This window comes from Phacochoerus africanus, chromosome 12, assembly GCF_016906955.1.
Source record: "Phacochoerus africanus isolate WHEZ1 chromosome 12, ROS_Pafr_v1, whole genome shotgun sequence".
Lineage (NCBI taxonomy): Eukaryota > Metazoa > Chordata > Mammalia > Artiodactyla > Suidae > Phacochoerus > Phacochoerus africanus.
Genome location: NC_062555.1, coordinates 13,551,078 through 13,566,813, shown reverse-complemented (window position 1 = coordinate 13,566,813; position 15,736 = coordinate 13,551,078). Strand labels below are relative to the sequence as shown.

The 15,736-nt window shown below is 46.4% G+C and overlaps 1 protein-coding gene across 1 annotated transcript in view; it reads right to left on the bottom strand.

The window, feature by feature from the left end:
• SPATA17 (spermatogenesis associated 17) overlaps positions 1-15,736 on the bottom strand; it is a 296,172-nt gene that overhangs the window by 51,923 nt on the left and 228,513 nt on the right. The window lies entirely within an intron of this gene.

Below are 15,736 nucleotides of genomic sequence, written 5' to 3'. Positions count from 1 at the left end.
GGATGAGTCCAAACTGAGAGGTAACAGCTGGCAGGAGGAAGTGTGTATTTGAACATACAGAGATGGCTACTTGTTATGGAATCAGGGCAGGGGAATCACCAGAGCTTCACTGACAAATGGTGGCCTCACAGGACATAGATAACTAGCTAATGAGAGAAACGATGGGCACAGCAATGCTTATTTATCGAGAACATTCCATTAACAAAGATACCCGTCGCACTTACTGGGTTGGCTAACAGTTCGTGAGTTGGGAAATACTGATAAAAATGAAAAATTTGTAGAAGTGAGCCCTGGAGTAAGAGGTACAAACTACTAGCTATAAAATAAGCTACAAGGATATACTGTACAACACAGGGAACACAGCCAGTATTTTATGATAACTCTAAATGGATATAAACTTTAAAAACTGTGGATCACCATGCAGTTCACCAGTAGCTTATGTAGCATTGTCTAGCACTCATACTTTGATTTTTTTTTTTTTGTCTTTTTAGGGCTGCACCCGTGGCATATGGAGGTTCCCAGGCTAGGGGTCCAATGGGAGCTGTAGCCGCCAGCCTATGCCACAGCTGCAGCAACGCAGGATCCAAGCCGCATCTGCAACCTACACCACAGCTCACGGCAACGCCAGATCCTTAACCCACTGAGTGAGGCCAGGGATCGGACCCGTAACCTCATGGTTCCTAGTCAGAGTCATTAGCCACTGAGCCACGATGGGAACACCCATACGCTTGATTTTTTAAAAAATTAATTTAAAAAATAAAAATTGAGAAAAGATAAAAAATGTAGAGAAATCAGCCCTTCCATATGAGAGTTTAAAATTCATACATAAAAGTTTGGCCATACATTGCCCATAGAATTTTAGTTATCTGTCACACAATGAAGCAAAGAAAAACCCTGGGGACCAAGTGGAACTTAGTGCCTTGAAAAATCTGCTTGTAGCCAACCCCAAATACGAGCTTGTGTGAATTAACACAACTTCGAAACAATCCAGCTTTGGCTCTGCTCAACATACGGGTTCCCCAAACCGAGGCCTCAAATAAGACAGATCTGTATTTCCAAAAAACCTCTGAAACATGTCACTGCACGTCACGACATTGCTACTTCATGGGATTCAAAAGCTCGTCAGGTTCTTAACCTGCAGTTTTACTACCCATAGAGCAGAGTGTCAGTTCCACTCTTACCCCTGGGCGAGGCTAACTGACCCTCAGTCTCTGAAAGGAAACGGCTTTGTAAATTTAGGAGTACGCTAGCCAGCTGGTGATCTGATTCAAAATATTTCTGTTTCTAACAATGTGAGTGAAAGAGAAGAGACGTAGTAGAGACATGGCCATTGCATTTTGTATTAGGACACGCTGATTTCAATCCTTGGAGATTTGCATGGGCAGCTTGTAGCTTTGTATGGCTCTCCATACAGACACAAACCCAAATGACTGAAGAGTTTCCAAAAATAGCCAGATAACTAACCCAACATACACTTATCTAAACTATTCAGATACTTATCCCATCTCTTCTCCTTCTACGGGGATTGTGATGGTGGTACTACAGGTAACTTTTATGACACAGTCTGGTAATAACATAAGAAAAAGAAAGTCATGGAATGAAGATAATAGATTTCCAGAGTTGCTGCAAACACCTAAGTGATTTCTGTTAAAACCACCACTTCATTTTCAATTACGAATGCAGGCAAAACCTGGGAGGACCTGATCTTAAAATCAGGCTCGGAGAACTCCTGGTAGATAGTTTTATGTGCGGTGCATGTAAGGAGATCTAATTATATTTATGCTTCATTGACAATTTTGCACTTTTTTGGGGAATAAACTGTCTGCAAATTTGAAGGTTATGAGTTAAAAAAAAAAAAAAAACGCCCTTTAAAGAAAAAACATAACTGCCACCACATGGCTGACTTACACTCACAAAATGACTAGATTACAGTGATTAAATCTGAGGCCATGTAGACATTGTGTGACAATAGGAAGTTGAGCTCCTTCCCAGGCTTATTTGGTGGTACTAGCTGCTCATTTTAGCTTTTGGCTCCGTCTCCTCTCTCGGAAATTAGCAGTGCTTTGTTGTCTTAGAATTAGAAATGCACGGGGGAATTAAAATATTTGCTTCACTCAAAACATTGATGGATCCCGTCGGCGGGGGGAGGTGTACATTTGAAACTGTGAAAGCCGATGGCCTGGCCAACCCGCAGGGACATAACGTGGTCCGTTCCCGTTTGGAATATTTTGAGTAAACAGGGTCACTTGGTTTCCACAATGAAGCTCTAGGTCACCAGAGACCTTCTTTCAGAACCATGGGAAGATGAACCTGCCTCTGGACCCTAAGGTAGGATTTACTCTCACAAAACTTTCTCCCTTCTCCCTGCTGCCTTTCATTTCCATAAAGGGAACGTCCAACAGGCTCTGACAGAGGCCGCTGTCCCGAACGTTCCTCGTCTCCCACTATTAGTCCAGATGGAATCAGAGTCATTGCCTGCTCAGTCTGCAGGGCCCCTGGTGCCAGAGCAGCTGGAGAGGGTGACATGGCGAGGTGCCCGCTCATCTCAATGGCCCCTGGGTCCTTCCCCTAAAAGACACAGCCAGCAAAGCTGCCAAGTGCTGTATGTAAAAGCTGCGGTGTCACCTCTGCGGAAAAGCGCTCATGGTGTTGCGTGTCCCTCGCCGTGATTTTTGAGATCATGTACAACTTGGAAAAGCACCAGTGGCAAGAACAGTTGCCACTCTGAATCACAGTTGCCTGTTTCCCCTGCGATGGGGGAGGGCTCATAAAGCTTTTAATTCTTCTCTGCAAATGCGCGCAGACAGAGGTCTAAGTTGGAAGCACACACAGTGCATCGTCTTCATTATGGTCTAACTATGGAGACAGGCAGGTTCAGGGACAGGAAAAAGTCACTTTGAGATGATTGGGGGCTTGCCTTTTTTCCAAAAAAATGGTGACAAAAATGAATTGTCTTCTTTCTGACAAATACCGTCCCTTAGACAGGTGAGGCAGCTGGAAATCCTACCCGGGAATTGATAAAACCAAATGAAAATCTCTGAAAATCTCGGAATGCCACTGACCTTCAGATCGCTCTCTCGCACTCTTTTCTGGGGGGAGGGGGAAAGGATTTATATAGTTTCTGTGAAATCAGGCAATTTTCATTATAAAAAGTATGAAAAAGAATAGCTATGTTTTAAAATATTAATTGCATAACTGCTGTAGTTGTTTATTCTGGGAGCTGAACCAAATCTCCTTCCAAAGAGAGGAAAGTAGGTGAATTCTGATGTCTCCAATGAACAAAGCATGCAAATGTTTTCTTCAATAACACTGTCAGTCTCTTTTCCAAAAATCGCTCATCGTAAAATTGAAAGATTTTCACCTGAATGGCACCTATTGTACTAAAAGGAAGTATGAGCTTCTCTTTTTTCCGTCCTACTATATTCGCAAATTATTGAAATGAAACATTATAAGTGAATTTGAAATAAAAAATCATGGTTCATAAAGATGATAAATTAACTTTGGTTGGGATTATACACTTTCAAAGAGAAATATTAGCTTTATAAAATATTTGTTAATCTCATGAAAAAAAGTAACAAAAAAGAAGTTGAGAGCAGATAAACTGGTTTGTATTTTAATCATTCAAAGTGGTTTTTTCAAATTAAAAAAATTCCTTTCTTAGGAAATTACATGATCACATCCCTAATTCCTGACTATATTGACAAGAGAAGCAAGTTAAATTTTACCCTGCTTATATGTAGCTGGTTGAATTTTTTTATTATTATTATTTTGTGATAAATCATTTTGTGCTAATTAAATGTAATATTAGAGACCAGAGTTACCAACCTTATAAAACCATTTCCTTTCGACCAGAAATAAGATAATTTCGATTTGAATAAAATTTGAAAACTATTTCATAATTAACTTTTTTACTGTGCCTCTGTACTTATTGATACAGAGGAGAATCTCTAGAGAAGAAGACAATTGTCTTAATTAAACCACGGCACCATTTCAGTGACTTGAAAGACTCAGTGTTCGCTCTAAGGAAAGAAAAAGTTTAGACGACTTAAAAGTTCGAACAGCAAAATGATTTAAATGTTTTTTTTTCTTGAATGAGTGCATTTTAAAGTGTAGAATCTTCGTAGTGGTAAAGACAGGATGATTTTGCTAATCCATGCCAGATGCTGGCAGCCGTTGGGGGGCAGCTCAGTTTTCATTTCTTTTTATCACTTGTGAAAGGCTGTTCACCTTAGTAGCCATCACTCTAGGTCTTAACAGCATCTGAAGCCCTATAACCTCAATTTTTAAACGGTGTGCTGCTCTGGCCTCATCGGGCTGTGACATCATTTCCTCGGCCTTCCGAGTTAAGAAAATTACTTTGAGCAGGTCATGGTAAAGGCAGGATTATTACATAATTGGAAGCAGCAGGTTCCATTTTGCAGGACCCAGACGGTATTACCGGGGGGCGCTGCGTCTGTGCTTTCCTTCCTCGTCCCCCATTTACACAAGCGCCCTGTGTTCCTTTTGGATAAAGACAAGACTTCTCAGCACCCATTTCGCCTCCAATTTAATGAAGTTGTTAAAGTAGCAAGACTGACAGGTTAATTATCCTTTATAAAAGGGGGACAAATTGAACTGTGTCTTTCCATCATTTTTTGATATATCAAGAAGCTCGGAGGTACCCAGATGCGGCTCTGGTGAATAGAACAGCTAATCCACTCTGCAATTCTTCCTTGACCCCCGCTCTCCCCACCGGGGCCTCCCTCTATTGCAGTTGGTTTTTGTTTTACATTCAACAGATTCCACTTTATTATAAATTCAGAAGGATTTTTTTCCCCCTTCCTCTCTCCATATGTTGGCTGACAGCTCCCCTGAAATAACTGATGGCTAAATTTAAACTCTGATGAAAATTAACCCAAGTGTTAAATGCAAACAGGAGCTGCTTGGAAGAGAAAAGAGTTATCATGGTAGATGCCAAACAGAGGAAAATGTGTGTAAATTAATGGAGTCTCGCCGGTGACAAGCCGTCAGGCAGTTTGATGGCCCTTGCTAACTCTTTAGTCCCACTGAAGTTGGCCAGAGGGCAGCTCGGACAAGTCCTGCTTTTCAAAAAGACCGCGGGAAGCTTGACAGTAACGCTAACTAGATCATCGAAAGTTCATGGTCAAATAAGAGATTTTTTTTTTTTTTTTTCTGCAAAGCTTTGCACTAAACAGAGTTTGCAGACAGGAGAGCCAGGAATGAGATAGCAAATTGCAAGTGCAGCAAAATGATGGAAAGAGGGAAGGAAACCAGGGAGAAATGATTTAAAAAACAAACCAACGCATTTGCTGCTGATTTCAAAGTTAATGTTGAGAAATTGGTTTTTCTTAACAATGATAAGCATTTCACTTGAAACGGTGCTTTTTACTTAGAGGGTAACGCTTCGCTTACTCCAAGGGTTTTCACAGAAATTACATCTGTATTTCTCAATTTTTCAGATTAAAATGTGTAATTTTAGTGAGGCTCATTGAAAAGAAATGGAAATCTAATCAACTAGAACGCTGTTCTGTATTATGATGTATAGGTGCCCCTCATAAGAAATTAAGGAAAAAAGTTCAACTAGTCATTCATTTTTTCCCCCGTGAGGAAGGCAGTATTTTGCTTCTCTAAAAATACAACATGAATAATGTGCTCCTACAGCTTAATACCAGCAGGATAGAATGGCTAGATCACCAAATCATGAAGCAGAAAAACTGCTCTCAGTCCAGGCTCAATGTCTTAATAGTGACCTCGGACTGAGTGAAACTCAGTTGGCTCGTCTGCAAAATGGGAGCAATAGTAATGAGACCGAATAGCAAACGGAAAGTGAAAGGCATCTACTAAAGTCGAGCTTCCGGACACCACAGAAGAAGCTTGAGCATTGGAGGATGAAAAGAATGTGAGATTTAAAGTCAGAAAAGTGGTATCACGTCTAGGTTCTGTGGCTGATAGGCTGCATGTCCTTGGATCAAGAGCTGAAAGGGGTGTCTGTCTCGCTCCCAGGTTACGGTGAGTATCGAGTGTGAAAACGCACACAACATACCTTCTCTGTAAAAAGCTGTAACCCTCCACCCAGCCACTAGCTCTTCTCTTATAGCCCTTCCCCCTCACCTGTCCAAGCCTCCTCATCAAAAAGGAAGGGAGATCTTCAGGCCCACCTTTCTCACCTCCCAGGGCTCCTAACTCCTTCCCAGTGCATGCTCTTCTTCCCCAGGGCTCAGCAGCCTGGGAAGCAAAGTAGAGAATTTACAAGTTTGAGGTTTGGAAGGGTCGGTGCATCAAAAAGACAATGAAGGGTGATAAGTACAAATTCGAGTTACCCTGTCCGGTATGCGACAAGGTATCTAATTTTTTTTTCTATAACTAAATTCATTGGGTATCTTGAATCCCCTCTTCCCTTTCCATGACACCTCCTAACCTGATCTGATAGTTGCAAGTAAACTCAGTCAGATTTGCTCATGTATAGGCCATGGTCATTTTCGCTCCACATTCAGGCAAATTAAGGATTTCTTTTGTTTTGTTTTCCTTCCTCTTGCTTCTAGAATTTTCATAGGGTCATGGTGGTCTTCCAGGGGAGTTGGGGTATTTGGTCAGCTGTTGGGGTTTTCAGTGCAATGCTGTACTACACTGAAATGTAACTTCTCCCAACTGTTGTGGTTTGTTTTTTTTTTTAAACACTATTTTTGAGAGCAATTTTAGGTCACAGCAATATTGAGAGAAAGGTACAGAGATTTCCCATAGACTCCCTGCATAACCACACCAGCATCCCACACCAGGGTGGGGCACGGGTTACAACCGAGGGACCTACCCTGACACATGATAACCACCTTAAGTCCATCGTCCACCTACAGTTCCCTCTTGGTGTTGTGCACTCTACAGATTTGGACAAACAATGACATTTTCCCATCATTATGATACCCTACCAAGTGTAAGAAGTCTCTGTATGCGGCCCATTCATCAGCCACCACCCCATCTGTTTGTCAGATGTGTCATCTCCACGTGGCTTCTGTTGAGAAAGAAGGTCTGATCTTTCCTGGCTGTCCCCATTGTTTCTTCCTTTCCAGCCTCTCCTCACCCTGGTGGCACATGTCCCTGGAGATCCACCAGCCTAGACTCACAACTCCCTCTGGGGCTAGTAGGAGCATAGGGACTTTTCAACGCCATCTTGTTCTTTGGGGGCTGCAGGAGACCCAGCCCTCTCACTCCTCCCTGGTAACCCTTTAGGCACCATTATCCTACTAGTTGCAAAGTCTTTCTGGTTGCAAGACACTCATGCAAGACTCACACCCTCCTGGGGCTCTAGATGGAAACTGGGGACTTACCCATGCCTTCAGGTCCCCAAACACCTGAAGCAAAGGGTTAGGACCCTACTTCTCCCAGGACACACCTGCATCTCATTTCTTTCCTTCCCTCTTCTTCTTTCCCCTTTCCAGCTGGATTCTCTCCCCCACCCCCACCCCCACTTGGGGGTAGACAAGAAAAAGCAAATTCCAAATCATCACAAATCTTTTCCAGTTTTTCTTATCTGATTCCTGGATTGAGACTTTTGAACGAACAAGATAAGATTCTGGCATCTTCATCCATGAAGGCTTTCTTGTGCAGTGGTTGACCATCCTTCCAGCTGCTTGGACTGGGGAAGGTCACGGGCAAGCACAACCATTACATTTTTTATTTATGGATGGAAGTTTTCACGTTTCTGTGCCTGGGTGCAAGGTCATTGGTGAGATAGAAGTGAATAAAGGAAAACAAGAACTTGGTTAGAGACAGAAGGGAGGGAAGACAGAGGGGAAGGAGGTAGGGTCAAGGAGAGACAGGGCTCTCCTTAAGACCAGTGTAGACTAAGCAGCCTCAGAGGAAGACAACTTGAGGGACGGAAAGTAGTGTTGAGAGACGGGTGAATGTTAGCTAATACAAATGGAATACTTCTGAGTATTTCAGGCAAAGTGGGTTCCTGAAATGGAGGGCAGGAAAAGGTCATGGAGGGATGAGGTCACTTGGCGTGGGTTAGAAAGTCAGAAAGTCAGGAATCCTCTGGGTTTTGAGTGTATCTCTGAATTCCTGTGGCACCAATTATGTTCATACATACTCTTGAAACTGATATTTTCTTGTGTGGTTAGTGTAATTTTATGTGAGTTAGGGAGAAAGAAAGGAAGGAAGGAGAAAGAAGGAAAGGAGGAAGGAAGGGAGAGAGAGAGAGAGAAGGAGACAGAAAGTTAAAGCATCCTCTCTAACCCATTACCCTGATTTTGCTTCCTTGTCTTTCTAAACTGCCTCTCCTCCTGATACAGTGGAAGAGTATTCGTAAGTTTGCTGTTGGTTTAATCAAGCCATAACTAGGAAAGGAGTTTGTTCCTTGCCCAATCATATAATAGATTCTTGAACTTGACAGAAGGATTTTGAATTCATGGCTTTGTTGGATTTTATGCCCATTTCTCAGTTCAAATGAACAAAATTAAGAGTTGATTAAAGGGGGAAAAAACCAAAAACCCAAACACCATTAGTCTTCCAGTTAGCTACCTGTCAGCAAATGCTAAAGAGAGAAACTTTTGTGCAAAGCAAGTTTTCCTTAAAACAATTTTTATGTGTGTGAAATATTTGACATCTTCTATTGTATCTTACGATTCACATATAGTTTTAGGATCTGAGCCATGGGGAGAGTTACAAAGTAACTCCTTTTTAAGCTGTCATGAATCAGGGCATGGGCCAAGCATAAATATCTGTGCCTTCTTTCACTCAGATGCTCTCAAAACAACCTCCTGACACGTTAAGGGCATTTCCTTCCTTTCCTTCTTGTTTATCTGAAGAAAGTGTTTCCCTTCGCTTCCGGAGCCCTATCTTGGATTCAAAGAGCTCAGAGTGCCACTATGCACTTGGTTCCCCATCCAAAGAGGGCTCCGGAGGACCGCGCAGCACCAGGGCGGCGGCGGCTGGTGCGCGGCTGGGCGGGCGCTGAGCCTGGGCCAGGTGCAGGGAGCCCGCTGCGCCGGGCGGGAGGGACGGAAAGCTGTCGACATCCCGCGGCCCTTCCAGGGGCCTCTGGCACATTACAGCTTGCAGTGATCGGTCCTCCCGGCGGCGTCTGTGCGGCTGGCAAAGCACGCGAGGCGGCAGGGAGCTCGGCAGAGCCTGAGCTGACGCCGCCCGCTCAGCGGGGGTACCAGGAGCCTCAGCGAGAAGGCAGGGGGCTCTCCTGCGAGTCCGGCCCCCAGCTTTCCCAGGCAGTCTTCTATTTTGAAAACCTCAGCGATGATTCCCTGGGAAGTGTAGAAAGGGAACCTTTCCAAAAAACCAATCTACATCACCTATATATTTCTCTAAAGATGTTCTTTCCAGGGTGGTTTTTGAATGGAGCATCGTCTCGAACTTCAAACTTGGCGAGTCCCTCCTTCTCTCAGGAACCCTGCCCCTGTCCTAGATGGATTTATTGCAAACAAGAGCAATTTCTACTCCTAGATTCATTTCAGTTGCTCACGTGAGTTCTATATTCTGAAAAGGAAGCTCTTAGAGGGATCCGCGTCTCTCTCTTAACGAGATTCAGCATCTGACGCAGACTAAGACTAACTGTATGTCACACGTCCACCAGGGCTGGGAAGTGATTCAGAGGCTGCTGAGGGCAGTGGATTCTGACCTCCTTTCTGTCTCAAGCCTGTGGGCAGTTTGCGAGGACCCTGGATGGTGGAAACATCCTTGTGCCTCTTCCCTTAGGCACTTAACGCGCCCACACCTGTGCACACACCACCCACGGCTGCAGACATGAGGAGCTGGAAACCCACTTCCACTCAGCCATACAACTGCCCTTTCCTAGAAGGTCCATCCCGTTCAGAGAACTTATTCAAGGGAAAGCTATATTATGACGTCACAGAGTGGAATACTATGCGACTATTATAAAAGCTTTGTTGGGCTTATATTTATTCACATGAAAAAAGTCCGTGATATATTGGTAAGTGATTTAAAAAAGTGTGTAGTATGATCTATTTTTGCATGGAAATATTTTCCCATCTGTTTTTATATGGAAATATCTCTCCAGGTTAAACACACACACACACACACACACACACACACACATAATAGCAGTGATCTCTCTGGGTGACAGTGAGATCCAGTCACATTGTCACAGGCAGCATCCATTGTCTCATTTGCCATTTGCTGGTAACCGAAGGACCCATCCCTGGATTCGCTGAGGCTGACCTTCTCCCCACCTCTGGTCAGGAAGGCAGACCCGTGGCCTTGGATTTGCTAGTGAGAGTAGGCAGGCAAGTTCAAAGTAAAACAGTAAGATCTAAATGGGCTATTCAGAGACTTTGCACTATCTTTTTATTTTATTTTATATTTTTTTGAGAGCTGTTAGAGAAGAAGCTGCATTTCCATTGGGGTCACTCCCCTAGGGAGAGCTCATCTGAGGCCTCTGGCAGCCACGGTGTCCCCCTGAGGAACACAGCTGTTAAAGGATCCAGAGAGCAGAGCCCCCAAGGAAAGGAGTTAGTCTCTGAATACCGTCCTGCCCATAGGCAAGTTCTGACCCTCGACTGACTTACTCACATTAAAATGTTCTCTTTTACATAAACCAGATTGATTCAGGTTCAACAGGTGATTTGTTTTAAGCAATAAACTCTTCGCTTGCTAAATTTTTTGTATTGTGAATGTGCTAATATTATGTATTATGTGCCATTTATAGCCAATAATACAGCCATACATAAGCTGATCAAAAGGGTGCATAAACATTTATTTACTGAAGGTTTTACTATGTACCAGACAAAGGACATAGTGAATTCCCACCACAATACTTGGAAATAAATATTATTAGCCCTAGTTCATAGATAAGGAAATTGAAACTCAAGGAAGTTAATCCAGTCAAGACCCTAAATAATGAAACTCATATGCAAAGTCAGACATGCTTGATTCTAAAGCTCTTAACTATTATCCTTTAATTAATTGAAATTAAAAAAAGACAAAAAACAAATCACGCATGACAAAGCCAGCACTGTGTTTTGTGGCGGTCATAGGTGTGTATACTTGAATCTATCTAGCTGTCTATATACCTGAATATACATGTAAAGGAATGTGTATGTGTGTTCCTTCCTTCCTTCCTTCCTTCCTTCCTCCCTCCCTCCCTCCCTTCCTTCCTTCCTTCCACTATGACTGCAGCATGCAGAAGTTCCTGAGCCAGGGATCAAACCTGCGGCACATCAGTGACCCAAGCCGCAGCAGTGACAATGCTGCATCTTTAACCTGCTGAGCCACCAGGGAACTCCAATGCATGTGTACTTAGAAGTGAGTTGATCATTTCTCCAAACCTACCCTGTGTCTTCTGAGAAAATTCTTGTCAATCTTATGTCAATATGTGCTCTTCAAACACACCCATTCCATTGTATTTCACGCATGTTAATATTTAATCTGATGGATTGGGTCATTTTTTATGGACCTTCCATTCTAGTTTCGAGGGTCATCTTAAGCCTCTTGTCCTGCCATATGTATGTCCCATCTTTTTATGCTCAACAGTGTCCCAGGACCACCAACCACAGCCGCGGACATTACCTGCCATATTTATGTCTAGCCTTGTATCTGATGTCCATGTCTAACTCCACGAGGATGATGTGTAGCTCATTTTGGATAGTGCCCAGCAGGTCACAGTGTGTCAGCACACAACCGGCTCTGAAGCTTCACTGCACAAACCCATTTCCTTCATGCCCCGCAGGTCCCATGGCCTCCCTCACTCAGCTGTGCCAGAGCACCTCCCCCTCTCCACAATCCGAGTTATTCCCATTTTTTTCCAGAGCCACGTCTGAATGTTCCCAAGCTGACTCTAGCACTGTACCTGAGCATCTATGGCCTGTTAGCTTTCTACTGGGCCTTGAAAGGAGGTGTGCCCTTCTCCATCTTCCCAGGCTTTCAGGAACCACCCCACCGTGCCCTCCTGCTACCCCCTCGTGGTTTTGTTACCACTGTGCCCAATTCTCCGCAGGAGGATGAAAGCACTAGGCTGGTTAGGGCCCCTGTACTTCTGGACTCACCCTTCCCACCCCGAGAATGAAACCTAGCATGTGAAAGGATTTCGGGACACAGAAGCCCTGCTTTGGCCCCCATTTCTTGTTCTTAGGAAATGGGCCTCACTCAGTCTCCATGGCCTTCCCTGAGCTCTAAGGGGCGGGTTCCAACAGAGGCTGATCAGGGAAGGGAGGGGATGCTGAGACCAGGGAGGAGCCCTCAAGAAACAATAGCGCAGCCTCGGGGCAGGGGTCTGGTTCCCCCTCAAGGAACACACATAACAATGTCCTTGAGACCTTCTGCAGAACTAAAGCCCCCAGCAAGTGTAAGATGTTAACTACTTGATGACGCATTCTTCATTCCAAAAAAGAAGATCAGGGGGCTACAGCCTCAAGGACCACCAGAGCCTGTCCTGGCACTGCCTGATGCCAGCGTAACATCCCCCCTTCCCAGAGTTACCCCGAAGTCTGCACAACCTCGGGCAGGAGGCAGAGCAGAGCCTCACTGCCTAAGGGTGCTGGAGGCTCTGGGATACAGGAGGGCGTGGCCATGGCTTCCCTCAAACCCCTCACTGCCTTCGCATCTACACTGGCCAGTGTAGGGCAGCGTAGCTGTAATTTAGCTAAAACTGCACTCCCCTAAGAGCCTCTTCCTGAGAGCACTACCAGGGAACTCTGGGACTTTCCTCTTTCTCCAGCAACTGGGCACTGGCCAAGAAGCAGAAAGGCCAAGTGTGAGGTCATCGCTGGACCCCAGAGCCCCAGGAGTCCCTGGGTCAGGTGGGAGGAGGACCCTGGGTCAGTTCATGGCATCTGTAGTTGGCCAGGGCTGCCACACCAAGTACCACCAACTGAGTGGCTTAAACAACAGAAACCTCTCGTCTCACAGCTCTGCAGGCTGGAAGTGTGAGGTCAAGGCCACGCTCCCTCTGTTGGTTCTAGGATCTGCTCTTAGGCCTTCTCCTCGCTCTGGGAGTCCCTCAGCTTGTAGAAGCATAACCCCAATCCTTCCTCCGTGTTCTCCCTGTGTGACTGCTTCTAGGCCCAAATTTCCCCTTTTTCTGCTGATGAGAGTCGTACTGGAGTAAAGAGTCCACCCCTATCCCACTATGAACACACCCTAACTAGTTATACCTATAACGATCCCATTTCCAAGTACGGGCAATATCAGTAGGAGAGGTCCTGGGGGTTGGTACTGGGAGTTAAGATTTGAATATATGAAATTGGGGGTCAGGGTGCATAGTTCAACCCACAGCAGGTTGAGACAAGGCAGGGACGCTGCCAGCAGCACAGCGGCAGACCAGGGGAGGGGGGCGGAGGGCCTTTGGGTGGTTCACCTGGAGTGGGCTCAACTTTTACTAACAACTATTGTATTTTAGGGTTGTTTTTTTTCTTTCTTTCTTGTTTCCCTACTTTTTTCCCTTGAGGGAAGGTCATAGTGGAAATCTTGGGAGAAAACAGGATGAGCCCAGGCTGGATTTCCGGCCCCGGTAGATGAAGATTCTCTAGGGAGATGTGGCAGCAGAGGGAAGGGTGTGTAGGGATTGCTGGAACCTGCACCTGACTCGTGCCTTTGAGGGGAAAAGGCAGGAAGAGGGGGACTCTCCCAGGGACCCGAGTGTCAAAGCCTGAGACAGCCCACAGGGAGTCCCCCGTCCGGCAGAGCCCTGATGGAGGCGTGGACCAGAGGGAACGGGAGGTGAGAAGAAGAAACGGAGCAGCCCTCTCGGCAGGCAGTAGGGACATCTCAGCAAAGAGCGACGTGGACATGGGGTTCAAGGCCCTCCCTTGGGACCCTCTAAGTCCTCGTCCTTCAGTGAACTCCCGGGAAGGGACCGTGGTGGATGAAATCAAGCTTCCATCATTCCAACAGGCCGTGCCCAGAAAAGAAAACTGAGCTCAGGTACAGAAAAATAAAAGTTGGGCGTCTTGCACGCTTGGAGCTGCAGACTGAGATTCATTCCGAGTGAAAGAACTGGCCTGTCTCCCCCGACTCCTTCCTCTCTTGATCTCCACCTCGATCCGCTTTGGGGGGAAAGGCAGAGGTTGAGAGCATGGACGCAGAAACTGAAAACAGAGGCCGGGCAGGGAGGGCCAGAGAAGAGGAAGAGCAGTGGCCCTTGGCAGGTGATGCTTTGAGCCTGCATCCCCCGGCTCCACTTGCCCTTAAGTAGGTGGCAGGGTGCAGGACGGTCCCTTGTGCTCCAGCTGACTGCCCAGGTGACTGACACGCCACCTTTTCCCAGTCTCGCCAGCAAGTGGGGCTGCTCCATCCGGCTCCCCTTCTGGCCATCTGTTCCTGCTGCTCGGCAGCCCTTCTCCTCTGCCCCCGCCAGGGCCTGTCTGAGCGGGAGGGTGTGAGGGCCTCTGCCGAGGTGGGCCTCAGCCCCTCCATCACTCTCAGCCGCAAGGAAAGCACCAGCTGTCTGGCTTCATTTGCATTTTTCTCTCCCAAATAATGAAATTAGCCATGAGTTTCCTGAGGTGATGCAAGACGCCCATTTAGGCTAGAGGTGTCAGTGTGTGATGGAGAGGGAAGGAGAAGGTCAGGGAAGCGTTTGGATAACAAATGTGCAGCCCCGAAACAGGAGGGAAAATGATAACAAATTTCGCTGGAGATGTACCTCTCAGCTCTGAGGAAAATGGGCCTGTTTAGCTCCGAGGAAAGTTAGATGAGGCCTTTAAAAGGTAATTTTCCCCCCTCTGGGATAAGGGCACAAACATTTTATGAACAAACAGAAAAAGACGTCAGCCAAGGCTGACGCAATCCTCAGTGACTGAACAATTCTTTGGCCACACACAGAACTGTCGACACGGAGATGAACGAGGGAGCCGCCGGAACATCAGAAGGAAGAGGGGTCCAGGCAAAGCAAGCGGCCAGTGCCACAGGCTGCAAGAAGCCGGCCGTGGGAAGGAACCTGCCAGATCTGAGCAGGAGGAGCAGGGAGGCTGGCGTGGCCAGAGCAGAGTGAGAAAAGGGAGGTGATGCAACCCAAGAGCCTGGGGGCCAGAGCCCGAGGGCTTTTCGGGGCCAGTGTCGGGACTGTGGCCACGGAACTCCAGGCTGGGCCTCCATCAGCCGCGCATCTTCCCGAGTCTCTGCAGCCCCTTCCTCTTCTCAGGAGGTCACCGGCCTTTGGATTCAGGCCCCGTTCTAATGCCGTGTGATCTCAGCCTCTAGCCTTAACCAATTACATCTACAAACACCCTATTTGCAAAAAGGTCCCTTCTGAGGTTCCCAACGGGTGTGAACTTGGGGGAAGAGTCTTCCATCCACCGTAGACAGCCAACAGAGTTTCCAGAGCATGAGTGAGCGGTCGGGGAGAAGGGTGGGGGGATCACAGATGATCCGTAGGTGTTTAGCATAAAAACGGGAAGCTCGCGTTTCCACTCTCAGCGTGGGTTTGCGGTGGCGGGGGCGTGGGGTCTCCCTCCAGTCATGGTCAGGTTCAGGTACCCCAAGACACCCCAGAGGAGATGCCCGGGCAGCAATGAGGTATGCAGGTCTCTCTACAAGAACTGGTCTTGATGCCCTCAGGGACTTACCCTTCCCTGCAGAGGAAGTGCTTTAAAGCTCTTTATATTCTGGAAAACCGGAGGACAAGTTGCCTTTCGCATGCCCTGGCAGTCATGCCAGCCTCCGCTGGGTTGGCACATGGCCAAGTTCACCCAGGTATTTCAGGTCCACCCCCCCGGCCGCGTTCAACCTCTGCCTTTAACTGTACGGCTTCAGGCAAGTTATCAGCTTTGTC